Source organism: Amblyomma maculatum, chromosome 6, assembly GCF_055883805.1.
Source record: "Amblyomma maculatum isolate TAMU_Amacu chromosome 6, ASM5588380v1, whole genome shotgun sequence".
In the NCBI taxonomy this organism is placed as follows: domain Eukaryota; kingdom Metazoa; phylum Arthropoda; class Arachnida; order Ixodida; family Ixodidae; genus Amblyomma; species Amblyomma maculatum.
This window is the reverse complement of record NC_139349.1, coordinates 113,227,336-113,234,113: the sequence shown is the minus strand read 5'-3', so window position 1 is coordinate 113,234,113 and position 6,778 is coordinate 113,227,336.

The window sequence follows — 6,778 nt, the reverse complement described above, 5'->3', positions numbered from 1 at the left end:
GCTGCCTGCGCTTCGACTGGTACGCCGTTGCTTTGGCGGCGGCGTTAGCGCGGGAACCTGTTTGTTCAAAGACGAGCTCCGCGGTAAGAAAGAAGGGAAAGGCGGCACGAACCCGCCGTGAATGAATTACAGGCCGGTCGAGGCGGCAACGGCTCCGCATAGAAGGGCCGCGTGCGTAATATGCGGAAGCGTCCGCAAAAGTATTTTTGCGCGTGTAGTATATGCCAATTTCGTGAGTTCATGTATAAGGGCTTTGCGCCGTTAAGTACGTCGTGAAGCGCCCGCGCGAAGCAGGAAGGAATCTGAATGGCGGAGTGGGGAAGAAATTTTGTTTTTCGTCGAAAATGCCACGATTGTGTAGCGAATGTGTAATGAGCGGAACACACCGAAGAAAGAGCCCTGTCCTACTTCTCGCTGGTCGTAAAGAGAAGAAGCCTCTTACGTACTTGGCATAAGCGTGAGTGACCGCGGTAAAATGTGATGGCTTAAAGAAAACAAGCAAAAATTGTCAGTATTAGCGCCTTCCCATGGTCGGGTGGTTTCTTGCACAACACGTGTGCGTTGAATGAAGCCACCTTTACAGGGGGCCAGGGCCGATTCACGAGCGCTGATTTGTCGGACCCTCCTATCGCCTTTTTACTTTTTCTTCCTAATTTTAGCGTTATCATTTTTGTTATCACTCCATTGACTGATATTCTTCAAAGCCGACTAATGTTCCGAGCTGCGCAGCTTTTGCTCGGAATCTAATGGTCTTTTTGTACATGTAGTACATGCAATACGTTACTTGTGCCATCTAATCATCAGTGCTAACTCTTATAGAGCGGCTTGGCAGGCCAGTGCTAACTCGTATAAAGCGCCTTTAGACACCTAATACTATCGGCAATCAAGGTTCACATCATAGTATTACTTTATCGCTTTGTTACCGTATTGGTCTTGGTAACCAAGGCAACAGATATTGGCAGGTCGGTGCTGCACGACGCAAGTTTCAAGCCTTCGGGCAGAACGATAGATTCAATGCAGCGATTTACAGTCCAGAGCACAGTTCAATCTTTGATGACAGTCACGATAACATAAAGAATTAAGACTTCTTTTTTAATTCAGGTGATGTGTAGCGGTTCTAAATTCGCATCAAACATGTCAAGGATGGTGTAGCGGCAAAACCGGTACGCATACAGCCAGAGAAGGAGGCATAACATGGCAGAAAAGTGTGCAAACTTGTGTTCAGTGCACACACGAAATAAATAATAAAATATTAAATAGATAACTAAATCTTAAATGTTTTTTTTTTCTTTCTTGCCACGACTGTCGGTGATCTGAAGCGGATTCCGATGCATGTCGGCCATTACACATTACCGGTCGCAAAATCGTACGGGGAAGCACATCAACGCGAGCTTGTATTTCATAGGCTTCTCCCTCAATTTCAAGAACGGCTGAATATTGGAAGAAAAACAATAAAGAGAGCCAAAGCAGAACATAATTTGCAAACGGCGAGTGTGTGGTGGTGCCGACTTTTGTTTTCACTACAATGCAATCAGGCGAAAGCAGTGCAGTGATTGAAGCTAGAATGGCCCAGCAAATTCAATTTTCATCGACCCGATTAGTCCGTGGAGTAGCTGGCATACATCGCGAAGTGCGACGCACCAACCTTCCATGGATTAGAAAGAAGAGAAAAGAAAAAGACAGCAGGAAAGAAATCGACAGTTACGTAGTAAGGAGGGAGATGGGCGAAGAAGGGGCAGATAACAAGGAGGAAAAGACCGACAAGCGCTGCCGTAATGACAACAGGAAGAAATGAAACGCGCTGCAAATCAAGTATAGCATATACGTCCCTGTTTCCGATGTCTGCGTGCGCGAGAACAACCCGCTCGTCGCTTGCCGACCCGTTGGCAGCCACGGCAGCAGCGCGAGGCCAGTCTTCACTGCGCAATAGGGGGTCCGAGGCGGACGCATCCCCAGCACGTTACAAGCGCGAATAAAAAGAACTTGCTCCGCTATGCACGCGGCCTCTCCGCTGACGAAGCGCGCAGGAGATCGAGCATCTCTTGCAACGCTTGCCTCTTTCATATTCTTCTCTACTTCTCTTTTATTTCTTTTACTCCCAGCGCGCCTTGCTTCCCCTCCCTTCGGTACCTAGTTCTTCATTGTGCACACTTTTCACCCCTGACTGACCCCGACGAGACCTCTAGCGCGCGAGATCTCGATCCCACCGTGAGCGTAAAGGGGCCGGCGTCGCTGCCGACGAACCGAGCGGGAGCGTGTGCGAGTCCGCAACAAACCAGCCGTGAAGAACGAGCCTCAAGTGGTGCTTCGGGGGACTTGAGACAAGCGACGCTCGAGCGTCAGTGTTTTGAATATAAGTGCGCGCCTCTTCGGAAACACGCGCGGTGTCTTTCGTATAAGTCGTGCAGCGGACGAACGCGCGGTTGTTTGAAAGCCAATGGAGCAGCAAATAGTCCACTATAGGCGCTGTCTGTCTATGGATTGCGAAGCCATAGACAGACGGCGTCCTGTGGACGCACTGCAATGTTTTCCTGATTTACCCTGCGGGACACGAGTCTGAAAGAAACGCTGCCTTTTTCCAAACGCTGTCATTTTACCCGCAGTAAGATCCTCGCGACAATGAAGCACCACTGATAGTTATCATTTGGCAGTTTAGCTAAAAACAAAATAAACAAATATAATATCGCCCAGCCGGCACAACTGCTGCTGCAAGAGGGTGAACCGTTACGGCAATTGTTTATGCGGTGAAGGATGACTGCTTTACTGACGACGAGGCGCCATATTGTCGCCACACTTCCGCGAAGCGCGTAGCGACGCAGGAAGCCTGTCATCGCTCTTTGTTCTTCAGGGATGATGAACAAGTGCGCCAACAGTTCATACGGGACGAACATCAAGGAAGATGAAAGATTAGAAGGAGAGACCCGCCAGCGAACGGCCACGCTTTCCCACTGACATGCCACTGTTGCTAGCTACATTGTGTTAATCCTCGACTGACTCGCTCCGACTTGCGCGCAGTGACGCTTCCCGTAAATTAAAAACAAAAGTGTAAACAAACGAGCGCTCAGTGGACGCGTCTCGCCCGCGCGCGAGCTCCACTCTGCCTCGGTGAGAAATAACTGGCGCGCTCATCGCCGCCTGGCGACGCGGGGCATCATTTAGGGCCCGGCGTGGCTAATGACTTCGCGATTTGCTTTAATTCCGCGACGGAGGAAGGCGGAAGGGTGGCGTAGCGTCTCGGCCGCTCGCACGAGCTACGCGGGTGCGTGCTGCTAGAGCTCGACTGGCATCAGCTAGGAACTCCTCAGCCATGGATGGAAGGAAGAGGAGGTAGTGATGGCAGTGGTCGGTTTGCTCCGCTCGCCTCCTTGGAATGATCTCTCCGCGTGCGCGCCTTCTCCTCACGCATGAACGCGAGTTTTGAGAATAAAGAACGGTTCGCACGCACGGCGGGTTAAGGCAGCCTGAATGAATGGCGACTTTAGCCTTCCTCCGTGACAGCTATAGCGGGCTCCGACACCGAGCGAGAGGTTAGGAAGAAAGGAAAGGGGGAGAACTGCGGCGGTCACAATAGCGGCGGCGGGTGACGAGCGTCGACGACATCTCGGTAACGATGTCGCAGGCTTTGTGCGGACCCCAAATGGCCTATTAGTCGAGAAACGCCGGCAGCCTCCCCCCCTCCCCTTCATCTTACTCCTTGGTCCTAGACTGCTTTCCCTTGGAGTCGGTCTCTCTCGGAGTCTGTTTTGCTGTTGCTGTTGCTGCTGCCCGGCACGGACGCGTCGCTGCCGGGACGACCTCTCATTACTTCCTTTTGTCTCTCGCGCATCTCGCGATTTGTTTACGCCGTTTCTTTCGCGCCACTGCAGCGTCGCGCCTCCAACGACGACCTCACCACCGCCAGCGGATCCTGGGAACGAGGAGGTGGTCGTTATACGCTGGCAGTCCAAACGTCCCGATGTTATCATAACCCTTTCTGTACCCCCTCTCTTTGGCACACACACACACACTTCCTGTTTCTGCCACACCACCTCCTGTCCAGGAGTCCATATCTCGGTTCTTGAAGGATTATTCTCTGGCCATGGGTTGAACTGTTCCACAAAGCGACAGAAGGAGAAATGCAACAGTATCATTTTTACTTGCAAAGCTCATTCCACAGAGCGGATATACCCCTTTCGTTGCGTTTATGTTGTAGATGCTGCGCCATATATACGTTGCTAGGTGGTAAAGTAAGCATCAACGTTCCATTGCGACGACTCCCGGCGCATTCGCTCTAAAATGAGTATGGTCTCGTGTGGCTACTCATTGGTAGGCCTACTAATGAGATCTGGTGGGCGTTAATGAGTAATCACTCTTTCATTGCGAGTTTAAAGAATTATTCGAGAAATCTCGACCAAAAGTTGGCGGGATGCAACCGTTGACATATCTAGATTGTAGTAATCACGACTATAACAAGGAATGTCATAACAATAACAGGTACCTTTACATTAGTAGGCGTACTTAAGTAAATAAGAAGTTCCATCGTGGTCTGTGTATACGTGTATATTTGACTCGGCTACAGTAGCTGGGATGAAATCGCCCTAATAAATTATAACAAGATCGCCTAAAACATTTTGTCCATGCTTACTGCACGTTACATATGAAATGTGCGAGTTTTATTGGAATTTAATGATTTGCGGCAGTAATATAGGTATTGGGAAGAGGGGAGAGATGAAATGTGCGAGTTTTATTGGAATTTAATGATTTGCGGCAGTAATATAGGTATTGGGAAGAGGGGAGAGATGAAATGTGCGAGTTTTATTGGAATTTAATGATTTGCGGCAGTAATATAGGTATTGGGAGAGAGAAAATGATGGAGTAAAACAGCAAAGAGAAAGTAAATGCATTAAGAGCATGGTCAGTAAGAAAAAAAAATAGAGAGGTGACAAGGAGAACTGGATTCACTTTATTTTTAATTTTCCTTCAAAACCTGCTTTAATTTTAGAGTATCCTCGTAGCCCACGCGCGGCTACCCGATCATTACGCCATCAGAACTGTTTCTTTTATGTGCGGTCACACTTCATCTATGTATATTTTTAGTCTATCCTTTTAGTTGTCTACCGGACCAGCAGCGGCAAGAATGCTCTTCACAATCTCACGCGAAATTAGCTCCTCGCGGCGTTATAGGGACACACTGGTTTCTGCTCTCGGTTTTTTTCTTCTCGGTTTTCTCTAAAAGTGCCACCGAATATCCGACCAACCACCACCAGTATCAGCGCCTCATTTCCCTTTTTCTGGCGCCGCCAAACGATAATCGAGATTTAATGGCTCGCCGCCACTCGATCAGTTTCCATGATGTCGTTAGCGACTTCAAATAATGCGTCAGCCTGTAAAGGTCGCCACGGCCTCTTATCTTTCGGAAGACTTTACCTTCACGGTTATAGGCTGGAGCGCCTTTGATGAGCTCTTTAGTGGGCGCCTTTAATTCAAGCGCTTCGGCGAGTTCTTTACATATAGTGCCTTAAATCTGCCTTTTTCACAAACTGTGGCGCCCTCTGGGAGTGATTGAAAATTCTTCTGCCACTGGTTGAAAACATCCTTGGCGCCAGCGAAAGGATGGTATGTGTTCTTGACAGCCACTGCCATCTATCGCATACACCTGTCGCGAATATGAACCACGCATGGCCTCCGAGATCAGCTACGGCTGCGCCGATCGCGGAGGCCAAGAACTGCGCATGATCAGCTGGGGTTGGTGGGTTGGTGTTTTGTTTTCAACCAAGGGAGAGGCGCGCATGCGCAGAGCGGCCGTGTGAAACAGGCGGATTCATTACTTCAGGAAGAGAGCAGGGCACGGAACAGCGCACTTATATTACTGTCCGTCATGGAACACTCGGAGGGATGAAATGAACATGTTTACGGTTAAAAGGCCATCACGTGATGCGCATCGTTGGCTCGGAGCACGATTTCAGTCGCTCTGAGACAAATATTTCCGGCGGTGTGCGACCTTTCCACCAGTACTGTGGCCGTGATTCGGGTGAGTTGGTGCCATTCAGCATCTGGAATCCACTGCAGTTGCTGCGATCGCTCTCTCTACAGTCAAAGAAAAGCACGTGGGCTTGTGACCTGACAAGGGTTCTGAGAATGGCGTGGACATCGAAATAGGGCACTCTGCTGGTGATGCTTATTTTCCAGGGTACTTCGAGCATTTTCTCTATAGGTTTCTCGAGATTCTTGGTTTCAGTATACTGAAGTGTTGTTTCAAGTATATAGAAACTCGTTCCTTTGAAATGAACGCTATACACTTCGCCTGTTGAAAAGTATATGTTAGAGCGCTCAAGTCCAGTAGAACTGCATTCTCTTTGATTGCGTCGGGATTTTAGACGTGCGGTCGGAACATATAAAGCACCTTTATTTTAGGCGAAAATTGACGCAAACGAATATCGCCGCCCGCTGAAATGGGATGACATACGTAGATCACATGTCGATCAAAGTTCCTCGCACCAAAACAGAGTAACGACTCTGACTACTGTAACCTTGAGTGCACTACTGGTCGTTTTGCACTGTCATCAACACCGATACCCTGGAAGCTTTGGCTCAGACCGGGAAAGGATAGAAAAAATGAATGCATTCATCGTAGTCCAAACATCTGCTTACCGAGTAGTGAACGCCGTCACACTGTCGACGCTGCATTCAGCCACGCAAATGCGTGATTTTTGTTCGCGTATAGCAACGCGTTATAGGAAAGCCAGCGTCGGTATCCTACCTGCAAAAGACAAAAAGAAAAAAGAAGTTTGGTCAGACG